The 13,751-nt window shown below is 49.6% G+C and overlaps 1 protein-coding gene and 1 long non-coding RNA gene across 5 annotated transcripts in view; both read left to right on the top strand.

The window, feature by feature from the left end:
* Positions 1-13,751, top strand: part of LOC149347775 (uncharacterized) — a 240,320-nt gene that overhangs the window by 144,088 nt on the left and 82,481 nt on the right. For all 4 annotated transcript variants that reach the window (XM_089587430.1, XM_089587429.1, XM_089587428.1 and 1 more), the window contains one exon: positions 2,853-2,949. The gene's annotated coding sequence lies outside the window, so the exon portion shown is untranslated. The remainder of the gene's footprint in view (positions 1-2,852; positions 2,950-13,751) is intronic.
* The window catches only part of LOC149347777 (uncharacterized), a 101,151-nt gene that overhangs the window by 47,847 nt on the left and 39,553 nt on the right, over positions 1-13,751 (top strand). The gene's annotated exons all lie outside the window — the stretch shown is intronic.

Genomic DNA, 13,751 nt, shown 5'->3' with positions numbered 1-13,751 from the left:
TATTACGTCCATCGCTGTGGGTGCACGACCACGTGCCTGACAGGGACACTGGTCACGTTGGCGCGCTGGTCACGCGACCATATGAAATGTGGTGAGGCTTAGCCTGTTATTGCATACCAGTGTAACGGTTATGGAGGTGTGTGTCTGCCTAACAGGTGGGAAGCTTGATGTTTAATTAAGCAGTTTGCGTTAGTCTCAGTGACGGTATTAATTTAACATTGTCTTGTCTCAATGGTCATGCCGCAAGATCCAGGCCCGCGACTACCCACAAGGAAGCTGCTGTCAAATCAGATCGAGTAAGCAGCTGTATTTGTGACGTCATCTGGCGTCGTGATGAAAAAAGTCCTGATTTCTTTACGTATTCAACGGGAGGCGGAAACAAGGAGTGTTCTACATGTAATTAAGAAGGTTTTGTCTCTCAAAGTGACTCAGGCTATGAGGGACGCCGTAGTGAAGGGCTCCGGAAATTGCAATCACCTGCGGTTCTTTAAAGTGCGTGACATAGCATGCCACATGGGCCTACAGAATTTCACCTCCATCGAAATTCGACTGCCGCGAGCGGGATCGAACCCCCTTTACAGGAAATTAGACATTCATTTAAAAATGAAAAGCTCATAGTCCCTGAAATACTTGATAGGGACTTTTTGGCGATATATTGTTCTTGGCTGGCACAAGACAGGCTTAAGTGGAGATCGATTAACAGTGTTGAACTGTTTTGCAGACCGGCTATGTCTATAAGGGACGCCGTAGTGGAGAGTGTGGGGAATTTCGATCGGTAGCCCTCCTCTACGCCGTCCCTCATAGCCTCAGTCGCTTTGGGACGTTAAACTCTATACAACCTTAAGCCTTAAATTATGGTAGTAATAGGAAAGGTGGGTTTACTTTTCACGTGTACAGTGAGCACTTAATTCACTGATATTAAATGCCATGCAAAATTGTGACTAGATATGGCTCTGGAAAAAAAAAACTGACCCTCAAATACTTGAGCAGTGTTGAGCTGTTTTGGAGACAGTTAGGCTATTACTGCGACCGTCGCCGTAATGGAGGGCTCCTGGTCGGAGCTTGGAGACGTTAAATGAAAACCTTAAAAATATTTTTTTTTGCTTTTATTCGAGTACAGTGAGCGTTTCATTCACTGGCTTAAATTAGACATACCGCACGTACCGAGCACTGCGAAGGCCTGCCGCGAAGTGGTACTGCGGTGGTACGCATCAATTCGCAAACATGGCTTCCACCGAGTGTCTGGCGAGCAGCTGCCCACTAGTTCCTATTCCTTCGAAGTGATGGAGCCATCGATCGCGGCGGAATGATGGATGAAGACGAACACACTTAGGCAGCACGTGTGCATTTTGATTCCCAGTTGGCCATAGGCTCCTTAGTGGTGCAAATTACTGTACAGGTACACCCTAGTTGTTTGGTCTCACCACACTTTGCCCCGAAGTGTTTCAGCCAAATGAGGCCGTTCAGCAGCAAGCATACTCGTAGAATGGCACATAGGCTAAGCTGTTCTGGTGTGCAGTCGATCCTGGGTATACAGCAACCAAAATTGTGGAACTTTTCCTTGTAATAATTTCAAAACATTCCCTTGAAATCCCTTACAAAAGAATAGCACCACTCAACGCGTTTTGTCCATCTGCCATTCAGCGAAATATTCAGTCTGTCGAACAGCGCGCCCCTGCATGTGCCGCTCCTGCAAATCGCATTCCCGTGATTCCTCATGCGTGAGGCCGCGTACATACCCGCTGCCACCACTAGCCACATGAAAACACCTTAAAGCTGTTGGACGAGAGGACAGGGTTTTATGGTTCGTGTGGCCTTCGGACTCGTGGTTCAATACCGCAGCAGCGCTTACTACATTGGTTGTCATGTGGTGACGCTAACACAGCTCGCCGAAGTCTGTGAGTGGACGTCGCCGGACGTGCGTCGCTTACAACTGTACCTTAATCTCAGTTATTATTGTGTGTACATTGTGAGGACAGCAAAATTAGCCCTTTTATGATATACCGTGGCTTTCTACAAGGGATCGTCCACGGCGTTTTCGATGCTACGCAGGATAAGCCTAGAGAGAAGTCATGTTTACGTGAATACGACAGATGCATAAAGTGTTTCGTTTCCTAGTTCACACCTCCCGGCCACCATGTCGTCTAGGTGTCCTCTGCTCGCAGAGTACACAGATATGGTAAGAAAAGAGATTAATCGGTGCTATCTTCATACCGTTAGCGTATGCAGCGTATGCGCGCTACGCGTACGCTAAACGCAGGTATTTTGCGGGTCGTAACGCCATTTCTTACGTTCTCAATTTCTTACGTTCTCATTTCAGCCTAGCAGAGGCACGATAAGCCCGCCTTGTGGCACCATCTTATTGTTAAGACGAGGATCATTTTTGTTAACAAACTCAGGCTCCTCTTAAGCCTAAAAGCGGAAGAGTCGTCACTGTAAACAAAAAAGCAAATTTATCGCTCGTACTTTCTGCTATGGGTGAGGTGAGACGAAGCGAAAGGCCGGTGCCCCATTTATGGCCAGTAAGAGCACTGAAAAAGGCAGTAACGACGACGAATTCAGTCCGAAGGGAGGGGTCCGGCTTCTAAGGGCACCGCCATTTTTGACCCCGCGAGAATGCAACTTCTTCTTCCCCATCCTATTGGCCGATGGAGATCGGCGGAATTCTTCCGGCGGCAAAAATCCGTCCTGGACCGATTGGGATTTCCGCTGGGCATTTCGACGAAATCTCCGCCATGGCTGCGGATACCGCTCGCTGTCACCGCCCCAAGTGAGAACGCGCCTTGACGCGGACTCGACCGGTGATGCGCGGCAATTCTGAATTGTTGCTGTTGCTGAACCTTTTTCCGCAGATCAGCCGCTGCCGGAGACAGTCGTGTGACACACCTGCATCGCGTATGCACCGTTTGCAGCCAACGAAGATCACCAGCAGCCAACAGCTGTGCGGAGGTAAGCCATTTTTGTTTAGAGCGAAGTGTTAAAGGCGACTCTCAAACGAGTATAAATAAATTATTGGCGTATTCTAGTAGGTTTCTGCCTGTGCTCCCACCAGCGAGGCGAGAACTTGAGATTTTGGAGTGAATTTGTATTGTACAGTTTACAAAGAACGTGAAGCCAGAGCCGATGGTTGCGCAGTGCTCTGTGAGAACTTTGCAGCTCTCCGAGTAGACACCTGCACAACATCTGGTGGAGTTGATTGGTTTGGCTTTATGGGGTTTGAAGTTTTAAATCCACCCCGGACTATGAGGGACGCCGCAGTTGAGGTCTCCAGATAATTTGGACCACCTGGGGTTCTTCAACGTGCGCTGACATCACACAGTACACGCTCATCTAGCATTTCGCCAGCATCGACATTTTAGAGGCCCGTGTACTATGTGGTCTCAGTGGACGTTAAAGAACCCCCTGAGGTCGAAATTTCTGCTGCTTTTCACTATGGCGTCCCCCATAGCCCGAGTCGCTTTGGGACATTAAACGCAAATAAACCAAACCAAACTAGTAAAATGTATAATTGTTGCTGTATCTTGTCATTTCCTTGAAAACCAGCTTTTGCTTGATTTCGACGAAAGGAAATGCGCATAACTGAACACCTGAAGCATTCAGTAAAAAAAAAGCATAAATGCTCAGATCTTTTAGTGGGTGTACGTATTTCTTTCGAAAGGTGTGCTCGACGTGTCCTCTGAGCAAATGAGCCAGTCATTGAAAAATAGACTTTCAAAGATACTTAGAGCAAACCGGTACTGGCGTTACAGGAAAGGCAGTTTTTTTTTTTTAGCCAGATAGACGCTTTTCTCGGTGATACTAGTATTAGCGAACACCAGAAAAGAGGCACATCGTGTTATACTGGTAAAATGAATAATTATTCCACTGATAATTGAGAATTACTGCGCCATGTCTTTTCCTTGAAAACCAGTTTTCTCTTGATTTTGGGGAAAGGAAGTGAACATAACTGGACACCTGCAATTTTAACTAGAGATAGGCACCTGGTTGCAATTCGAGATTTGTAGCTGGCCATTAGTGCAGTGCCTATATTAGTTCTTGGAAAACGAAATCACTTTCTGCACTGTGGCTCAATAAATTCTGGCCATTTATCGCGCAATTCGAGCGCGCGCTCAGCGATGTCCATGTAAACGCGTCAACTCGTGGCGCATGTGCCACGTGACACTCCCTGTCCAGCCTGCACTGCGGTGCTCACCGTTCCTCGCTGCGCCAGCCGAGGCGAGGCAGAGGTGGTCACGTGGCATGTGCGTCACGGAGTCACCGTGAGTGACTCCGTGACTGAGTGAGTGAGTGGTTTCAGCCATTTAAAGACTTGATCCGTGGCGGCGGCTGCGGGTCTGAAGGTCACGGGTTCGATGCCGCTTGCTGTACAGATTCAGTACACCTTGAAGAGCCTGAGATCGAATTCAGTCCGGAGCTCTCCATTCACCAGATTCTGCGTCAATATGAGTGCATGAATAAATAAAGGTAAACAAAAGGCGTCGGAAAAGGCGAACTGCTGTACAAATTTTACTCCAATAATGATTGTTTTAATTTAGCGCCGGAATAGTAAAGGAGTGAGCTCCGATAATTGTTTTAATTTAGCGCCGGAATAGTAAAATAGGGATTCACTTGTATATGTCGTGATTGTTACTGACAGTCATCTCTCTTCAACCGCAGCTGACTGCTCCTGTCTCCTGCGTGGTTCATCCATCCAATCCTCCTCTCAACAGGTACGTGAAAAGGTCCGTAGCCCGAAATCCTTGCTTTTGGCATCCTGCGATCTCCGGGAGAATTTCAACGACCTTTTCTTCTTTACCATACACTCTCAGCGCGGGCTTTTTGAATCGACGTAAATGCAGTTAACGTGATATCGGCGACGGTACTATGCGCACGGACGTTTTATAGATACGCAACGCGTAAGGCTAACTCATCAAGCTTTGAAGTGCATTATTTTTATGTTCGACATTTCGCACCCCATTGGCCTCTAAGGAAAATAAAAAAAACTGCTCACCTTCGCAATATAACCTTACCATTTAATCGAACAATAAAAATCTATTCGTAATTTTTCTACTTGATCATTTAATCATCGGGCTGTGTCACCCTCTGTTTCCACCTTGTTGCCGTGCAATTCAGCTGCACAGACCGCACCGAAGTATCACTCATAGTGTTTAAAAGATCTGTAAACGTTAAAAGAAAATCACTCTGTATAGTATATTAGCTTGTGTACGATGTAGTCTGCAAATTTCTTTTCACACGTTTGCAGAGTCGGCGCTATCCTCTGAACGTGGTACCCTCAGTTCGACTAACGGTGCCCGGCGGTGCATTCCACTGAAATGCAAAGGTGAGTTTGTAGCTTCTTTTGCAACGCACCATTGTAGGTTACTGCACTGTTAGCAGCCACTTAACTAACAGCTGGGTATGCTTTCACCTATGTGCCACATTCAGTGTTGCGTACATCATAGCATTGTTCGTGCACTCTAAACAGGAATACGCCTGTATGGGAACAAAGCTCCTTTCATACGCTGTCCTTCGATGCACGCAAATATCAAACGGGAACGCGGCACTACTTTCCTAAAGGATGCTGGAAAGAAATTTATTAATGCTCAGCATGCTTAATGTTTTCTGTCACGTTTCGAAAAAATTTGTTCACATATACGTTCTCGACTAGTGAGTGGTTTCAGCCATTTAAAGACTAGATCCGTGGCGGCGGCTGCGGGTCTGAAGGTCACGGGTTCGATGCCGCTTGCTGTACAGATTCAGTACACCTTGAAGAGCCTGAGATCGAATTCAGTCCGGAGCTCTCCATTACAGCGCTCCTCGCCCATGTGTCGCTTCGGGACTTAAACACTGCATATACCAAAGTCGTTCAGGAGCAACATCTGTGTTGCATGTCTTTGGCACTTAATTTGCACTCGTGTAATAGGTTCTGTTTGTGTAGTTAAATAACCTGAAACCAAGTCATTGACGCATGTATAAATGCTTCAGGGTTCATGTTTCAATGCAGAAGAGCGACCTTAGGCCTCACTCGCTATCATTTAAATCACTTTTAATTCACACTCGGGAATTAACCTGGATAATAGTAACGACCAGTCTGTCTTAGTAAGCGTGCACTCTATTTGCACTATTTATGCAGTGTAATCTTGCTGTATACACTGTATACATGTAGGTCGTGAGCAGTATGAGAAAGTTTCAGCATTCATTTTATTCATTACTACATAATTATGCGTGGTAAGCAGACATTTTCGGTTAAGCGAGTTTTCATCTTTGCCTATAATATCTAAACGTTTACCAGATTTACCGAATAGGTAACCAGAAATTCACAATTCTTGTGCGTAAAATTTCTTGGTTCTCATTTTTTTTCAACTACTGTACACAGCACACATGACCACGTAATGTGATCTTGGTAATAAAACTGGTTAGGGTGGCCAAAGAGAAGTGAGGCAGTTACTGCACTTTTTCTCAACATCCAACTTATAAATTACTTATATGGAGGCCCCATAGATGTACAGAGGTGGTAAAAAGCTCGCAGGCCACAGGGTCTACTTTGAACACCCTGCTTAACACCGCTGTGAATCTAGCAAGGTTGTGAAGGCGAGAATGATGGTTCTCCTGCCCCGTATAGATATATTCATCTACGTGGATGACGTAAATGCCCAGCCATGTGGCTCAGAAGCAGATCATGCGGCCTGGAAACGTATAACCAACCATGCAAAGAAGGTGGAGTACAGGTGCTTCTACGGGTAATTTGTGGAAATGCGTATCTTTTGCTGCAGCAATGTTCTTTGTAGTGTTTTGGATTCTAATAATCCTCATTTCATCCTCGACGACGATGCGGTGTCCAGGACGAGAGTGCAACAGCGACAGCAGGTGTGCAGTGTGCAGAAGAGTGCGAGCAAGTTACTTCCGCCATCAGTCCTCCCATCTCGACGAACCCCACAAGCCCGATGAAGGCGCACCAGTGCCTCACATTCTCATTTAAAAGCCGCCTTTCGCAACGTGCAGTCGCAGGGGCGTCTACAGCAATGCAGTGTTGAACACACTGCCGATCAAGCATGGCATAATAAAGGGTGTGCTAAATGGCGTGTCACAATGAATCTTGGTTTTGACATTACGACAGCCGGGAACCCATCATCTAAAAGGAACCGTGGTAATCTATTTTTTACTCATGGCACTAACTAGATGTGTTGAAGGCTCATGATAGCCTCAAATTGCCCATTTTGCTGCACAACGGCAGTATTCACTAATGCCGCTTTGGAGGATACTGCGATACTGGGCCTGCAGTCCACAGCGCCAGTGCCAGATAATTTTTCTCTAGTATCCTTAGCACCAAACTATGTTTCGAAAGCCATCGTTCGTCCCATTTTACGGGAGTTTGCCACCACGGATGTTAGATAGATAGGGCACACTCAGAATGCAGTCCAGTCAACAAGGAAGTGGCTGGGAATGTGCTCTTAAACATCGCTGAAACGCCTTACTGTCCAGCTTTGCTCCTGCGCATGCTGTGCAGTCTTAAATTTTGAGTCTACAGAGACGAAAATTGACTTTGAAGTAGGCACAGTCTCGTTTTCCCAGGCACTGAAAGAGTGGATTTCGGCATGGGGGATTTGGGGGAGTATGGTGAAGGCTAGAAAGCATCCAGTCTTTAGTGATCGACATGTGCGGTTTAGCATGCCGCAGCGTCATTTGTGCCCCTAGGGACACCTGGGGTGCATAACCGTACGTTCGCTGACATCGCACAACACACTGGCACCTTTTGAGTTTCGCTTAGGATCATCAGCAGATGTAGTAAAAACTTTTAACCACACTAGGTGGGTCCACCCAGTTGTATAACATCGATGCTGCAACACTGTGGACACCCCTAAAGAATGCCACTTTGAAATCATGGCCACTCGGCTAAAATGTCCTGCATTTTAACGAAACCGCTCTCCCAGAGTATGTCGTAGGGAACCTTCCCTAGACGGCGTGGAATGTACGCGTATAAGTGTTCCACGTTGTATGCGGAGCTCTGATGTTCATTTGTCATGAGAATAAACGGGTAAGCTTTCTCAAGCTCAGCCCGTCTTTGCTTCAGGGATTGTCATCTGATATCGAAAAAAACCCCAGGTGGTCGAGATTGCCGCAGCCTTCACTACAGCGTCTTTCATAGCTTGAGTCTCTTTGGGCCTTTTAACCCCATAAATCAACCAACCAAATCCCAACAGTCCGATGTGTCACCCGGTGAACGCTACTCCATGGATCCACTGTGGCGCGCGTACACGTTCATCCAGTAGTGTGCCATAAGTCCTTGCTCAGTCACAATCAATGAAGCACATGGTTTAGATTTGCAGGCACGCAAACTGTTTCACTATGTTTAAAAAACTATGGGACACAAAAGCGGCCGACTGCACTAAATGCACCTGTTTGGCTCCATGTGGGTGTAATAAAAGTATGTTTTACAAGAGGGGGTCACAGGGTGTATAGCAGAATAGTGTGTACCAGTGAAGGTGCACAGAACAGTAACTCTTCTGGAGTTTTTGCTAAGCGGATGTACACAGGTTCAAGAAGGCACGTAGGCCGGCCGGCTCTTGAAATACTTGATACTTGGATGGAGGTCACCCCCTGCAGGCCATCGCAAGACCGGGTGACACATTATGCCAGGACGGCGCACTCTGCAGCAGTCGGAGTTTCCGCCTTTGGCCAGTCCCTTCACCGCCAGCTCGCCCGCCACTCCCAACCATTTCGTACACAGCTCTGTGGCACAGCGCCTGCCACTATGCGAACCCTCACGCACGCAAAGTTGCACATAACGTTCCTTCCTGTAGCTGTTGTTTGGCCTTTGCTCTTCGTCTTCCAGACGTCGGTCTGCCGGACACCGCAGAGCACAGTCCTGCAGTGTCTTTCGTTCATATGAGGGGCTGATCGGTGGGCAGGCACGACAACGTGACAGGCTCGACATGGTCGGTGTGGAGTTACGGCACTTCATAACTGCGCGCAACAGCTGCAAGTAGCACCTTCGCCAAGGCAGATGCGGGACCGTCAGACCAACCGCAGTTGGTAGCCAAAATTCGGCGTGCTTGTGCATGAAAACGTCACGAACGGCTTAACAAAGCTGCAGACGAAGCAGAAGGCGAAGACAGCAGGCTTCATCATAAAACAGAGAACACACATGAGGTAGGCTTCCGACCCAGCCGTGCCCAGTAACGCCATCGCAGCGGCGGAAACAGCTTTTCACCGAGCTGTTCGCGTTAAGCAATACCTTACACGATACAATTTTTTTGCTTAGTAAACAGTACACACGCATCCATACAAGAAAAGAGAGGCAGGCGTCTTACTTTCTGAGAGTAGTATGATTTCTTCAGTGGTGGCAGCATTAGGTGACAAGAACGCAGCATCTACTTCTTCCCTGAAAGGAGACCAAAACGAGAAATCTGGAAGCAATAAAAAAAAAACAAAATCTGTCAAACAGAACAAAGAATGTACTCCCAGGACAACTTCATATCAGGAAAGCCATTTTGAAAATGAAAGAATACCTATGCATGCATTAGTAATGACTGCTATAGCCTTATGTACTGCACAGTGCCACTAAGAGTGCTGTTATAATTATCCTGTTAACAGTCACCACGAACTACCCGTACCAAACAGTGTTTTAGGCAACCCTTACACTTCAACTGCGCTCCTCTTGGCCAGTGTAACTCACTGGCTGAGGTAAACCCACCGCGGTGGCTGTGTTTGCGAGTTCGACTGCTGAGCAGGATGACGCAGGTTCAGTTCCTGCCACGGTGGCCGCGCTTCGATTGAAGCAGAATACGAGAGACGCCGTATGCTGTACGCTGTCAGTGGTCGTTGCTTTTAAAGAAAGCAAATGCCTGTCTCTCATATCTCTATGTACACCCGAAAAGAATGCACCGTATTCACAGCACCGTATTCACTACACGCGCGTTTCCTCCTCCGCCTCCGTAGAAACTCTGTATATCCAAGACAATACGTTTCGGAAAAGCCAGAAAGCTATACCCTAAGTTTAACTGTAAGTATAACCTTACGCTAAACCACGAGCATCACCGCAGCTTCTCGCATCGACATAACCAGGCTTAACCTTAGCTAAGCCACAGCCAATTTTTTGTCTCACTCCCTCGTTTATTCGTTCCGTTACAGCGCGGTTCAGATGTCTACCGAGATGCGACAGTTACTGAACCGTTTCCTTTCCTAAAAAAAGTAAAAGTAGCAAGTTCAGATGACCAATGACGAACATATCGACGCCAGGGGAACAAGAGACCAGTGAGCGGATAGAAGACAGAGCGCGTTCATGAGCGTGAGTGGCTCTGGAGACGTGGCCTTGCGCCGAACACGCCGTGTCTCCGGGATCAGTGCAACCAAGGGCGTCCGCAGAACTTTTTCCTGGAGGGGGAGGAGGGGAGCACCGATGTCCGGGGATGGGGACGGCGGTATAGGTTAGCAGCAAAAAGGAACTAGTGCATAAATAATATGCGTAATTCCAGGAGGGGGGGGGGGGGCTACAACCGCCCCCCTTGCCCCCCTTCCGGACGCCCATGCGTGCAACAGCTGCAGTGTCGGTGTTCATCCACCGACAGCTCTTCATGACAAGGCTCTGTAGGGGACTCCTTGAAGTTATCGTCTGCGCTATGGAGGCCTTCTGCCATTTTCTTGCAACAATCGCGACCGACAGCTTGTTTCCACAGCGTTCGCCTCTCCGGGTGAACGACACGTCATAGCATGAGGTGAGGCCAGTGGTCCGTTTATAACAACGCTATGGCGTCTTCGAGGACAACGAGGGTAGGAAGGTAATTTTTAACCAGGCATGGTTTCTCACGGGAACTCTGGCGGGAATTTTCGGTTGGTAATGGGGCTTATCGATATCTTTGCAGCTGTCGTAGCGTTCTACTTCGTTCGACCATCGAAGCATTCTCTGCTCTGCCATCGCAAATTCCAAGCTTTCCCTGTCAGTTTGGTCGATGGACTATCTACATTCGAGGTTTTGCCAATGAATGAGCCTTTGAGTGCGCGAGCCTGTTTCCGATTTCTAGGCGATATGTAACTACATACGAACCTAACTACCGGCTTCTTCCAAGCACTAAACCGAACGTTCCTAGCGTAGCGTCCTGGAAGACTAGCTCAGGACTCACAGTATACTTCGTACAAGGCCTTCGAGCAACAGTGGTGACTTACTGGCTCAGGTAAACCCATCGCGGTGGCTGTGTTTGTGAGTTCGACTGCTCAACAAGGCGACGGAGGTTCAGCCCCTACAACAGCGGCCGCGTTTCAATTGAGGCGCAGTGCAAAAGACGCCGTATGCTGTACGCTGTGAGTGGTCGTTCCCCGGTGGGCCAATTTCAACGCATTTATTAACCCGAAATTAATGCGCAACCATCCCTTCCTGGTTCTATTCACTCGCTCAGTTCCATTGCCGCACGGATTAGTTCAGGCGCCCACCCTGAACGCGTATCTCTTTCTGAACCGCTTGCTTTTCTTTTCATTATGTAGGAATTTCATTATTTCGCTGGCTACTTCAGCACGCGTTGTAGACATGCCTTGAAGAGAAGTTTATTGGACTCATTATTCATACAAAGGGACCATAGTCCCTCACAAAGACAAAAACAACAAGGCAGCGACTAGTGTCGCTCGGTACAAACAAGCTATGAAACAAGAACACGACGGCGACTGCTGTCGCCGACTGCTGTCGCCGTTCACACAAAATCATTCACAACACAGAATGTTCATAGGGTCCATAATGTCCAGGCATCGCGGGGGCAAGCACGCTAACTAAATACGATGAACGCGCACCACACACTCAATACGGCAGGAGCCGCACCGTCACGCGGCCCCCGCTGGCGGCGATGAAGCGGGTGCTCCACCGCCGCAGGAACTCGTCTTCTGGGAGGGTCACATGATCTAAACACGCCTGTTGAAACAGGCGCGTCCGAACCCTCTGCAGCATGGGGAACATGGCGCGTTGAGGCCGGCCCTGCAAGGAAGCGACGCCTCTCTGGCGCCACAAAACAAAGGCCCCGACGCACAGCAAGATCCGCACAAATGCGTCGCGCGGCCTGGTGTGCGAGTCGAGGCTAACAAAAAATATGCGCGACATCAGCCTCCAAAAAGTGCGCGCTACGACGCACTCAAAAAGCGCGTGTTCGAGGGTCTCTGTCGCACCGCACTGGGGACACCGAGAAGAAGGAGCGATGCCCCACGCGGCGATGCGGACCCCCGTTGGGAGGACTCTCCAGCCTCGCAGCCAGCCGAAGTCGCGGACGTCTGGTGGTATCCAGTGCGACGTCAAGTCTCGCCACCGTACCCGCCTGCTCCGCTCTAGCTGTTCAGGTGTAGCCTCCTGGATGGCAAGGAGCTCGCAAACGCGGGAGGCCTGCGTCTGAGAGACGTCGACCTCGGGCAGGGTGGCGGTGAGAGACTCGGCCGTCCGACAGACATACCGGAAGAACGCCGGCTGCCGTTCGGCTGAAGGACCAACGAGTTCACCAAAAAAGAGTCGCCGCGAAGTCCCGAGAAGGTAGGCGAGGAGCCCTCTTCCCGGGTAGTCGGTGGCGTTGACCAGGTTGCGGACGCCTCGAACAGCAAGCACGCTGCACATTGTGCGCAGGTTGGGCAGGCTGAACCCGCCCATGCGCGTGGGAAGACGGAGGAGCGCGCGAGCGACAGTCTCCGTTTTTCCCGTCCAGAAAAAACTGCCACAGAGAGTGGCCAAGCGGCGCGTAAAGGTGCGCGGCGGACAAGCGACGCGAGCTATATAATAGAGCGGCGCGCACACCGATGGCCTGATGATAAACGCGCGTTTCGACAGCGACAGGCGGAAACGCGCTGCTACTGTCAGGTGTCGCTCAGCGGTCGCTCTCAACTCGATCCACGAGTCGCGGGCTACCTCCCCCGAGGAGAGGAACACGACTCCTAGCACCTTACAAGCCGGGACCCACTCCACCTCGCCCAGCAGGTCCGACGCGAAGGCCCCGAAACGCAGAGCCTTGCTCTTGCCCCTGTTGCGGAGGGCGCCGGATAGCTCGCTGTAACTGGAAAAAAGCCGTACAAACGCTACGAAGCTGTCCGCGTCCCTCAAAAACAAGGACACGTCGTCAGCGTACGCTGACACCTTCACCTGGCCCTGGCCAGTCAAAGGGAAACCGCGAATCGATGGAGACTCTGCTACGCGACGCAAGAGCGGGTCTAAACATAACACGAAGAGCATAGGTGATAGGGGACAACCCTGGCGAATACCGCGCTCTATCCCGAAACGTGCGGTCAACGCCCCGTTGAAGAGAAAGCAAGCTGTAAGATCGGAGTAAAGCCGCTCCAACCGCTCTACGAAATCCGGCGGAAAGCCGAAAGCCCCGAGAACTCCAAAAAGGTATCGGTGCTCGACCCGATCGAAGGCTTTAGCCTGATCGAGAGAGACAAAACAACCCGGAATTCCTGTTCTCGAGGTGAACGTGAACAAGTCACGCGTTAGTGCGAGAGGCGAGAACACCGAGCGTCCAGGCACGCTGCAGGTCTGCGCAGGGCTTACCGATAAAACCTTACTCAACCTTTTAGCCAGCAGTGACGCCACGATCTTGTAGTCTGCGTTTAGCAGAGTGATCGGGCGCCACGCCTGCGGGTCAGATCGACACCCGCCGGGCTTCAGGATGAGCACTACGCGGCTCTCTCGAAAAGACTCCGGCCTCTCGCCGTCCCTGACGAAGGCGTTCACCATCCGGAGGAGGTGATCCTCCAGACCGGTGTAAAACCTAGCATAAAAGCTGATGGGAATGCCGTCAGGGCCTGGAGCT

This window comes from Amblyomma mixtum, chromosome 4, assembly GCF_055824585.1.
Source record: "Amblyomma mixtum isolate Tamu chromosome 4, ASM5582458v1, whole genome shotgun sequence".
NCBI lineage: Eukaryota > Metazoa > Arthropoda > Arachnida > Ixodida > Ixodidae > Amblyomma > Amblyomma mixtum.
The sequence above is the reverse complement of the archived record's forward strand: the minus strand, read 5'-3'. Positions and strand labels throughout refer to the sequence as shown.